The sequence below is a fragment of the Triticum dicoccoides genome, chromosome 4A (genome assembly GCF_002162155.2).
Source record: "Triticum dicoccoides isolate Atlit2015 ecotype Zavitan chromosome 4A, WEW_v2.0, whole genome shotgun sequence".
Taxonomy (NCBI): Eukaryota; Viridiplantae; Streptophyta; class Magnoliopsida; order Poales; family Poaceae; genus Triticum; species Triticum dicoccoides.
Window position 1 is genome coordinate 12,786,265 of NC_041386.1, and position 1,005 is coordinate 12,787,269.

A 1,005-nucleotide genomic window follows, 5' to 3' on the forward strand; every position below is an offset into this window, starting at 1 on the left:
TGTGTGTCTTTTTGTCAAGGGTCCCCAGATGCATGTCGACCATCAACTCGCAACTAGTATGTGTGTGTGTCTCTTTTTGTCAAGGGGTCCCCAATTGCATGTCAAGCATCGGCTCGCAACTAGGGGGTGTGTCTTTTATTGAGGGCACCCAGTTGCAAGTTTCCCATCGACTCACAACTAGGAGTGTGTGTGTGTGTGTGTGTGTTTATTCGTGGCCCCCAGTTGCAAGTTGACCATCCACTCGCAACTAGGGGATGTGTGTGTGTGTGTTTTTTTATTCATGGCCCACAAATGCAAGTTTACCATCAACTCGCAACTAGGGTGTGTGTGTGTGTGTGTGTCTATTTGTGTTTGCGTGTGTGTCTCAAGGATTCTCAACTACATGTCGATAACCAACTCGCAACTAGGAGGGTGTGTGTGTGTGTGTGTGTGTGTTTTGTTGTGGCCCCCAGTTGCAACCCGCTCATCGACTCGCAACTGAGGATGTGTGTGCGTGTGTGTTTGTAGAGGGTCACTAGTTGCATGTCAATAATCGACTCACAACTAGGGGTGTGTGTGTGTCCTTTTGTCAAGGGTCCCCGGTTGCATGTCGACCATCAACTCGCAACTAGAAGGTGTGTGTTTGTTTGAGAACCCCCAGTTGCAAGTTGACCATCAACTCACAACTAAAGGTGTGTGTGCGTGTCTTTTTGTCAAGGGGTCCCCAGTTGCAAGTTGACCATCAACTCGCAACTAGGGTGTGTGTGTGTCTCTCTCTTTTTGTCAAGGGGTCCCCAATTGCATGTCAAGCATCGACTCGCAACTAGGGTGTGTGTGTTTTGTTGAGGACACCCAGTTGCAAGTTGCCCGTCGACTCGCAACTAGGGGTGTGTGTGTGTGTTTATTCGTTGCCCCCAGTTGCAAGTTGACCATCCACTCGCAACTATGGGATGTGTGTGTTTGTGTGTGTTTATTCGTGGCCCACCATTGCAAGTTTACCATCAACTCGCAACTAGGGTGTGTGTG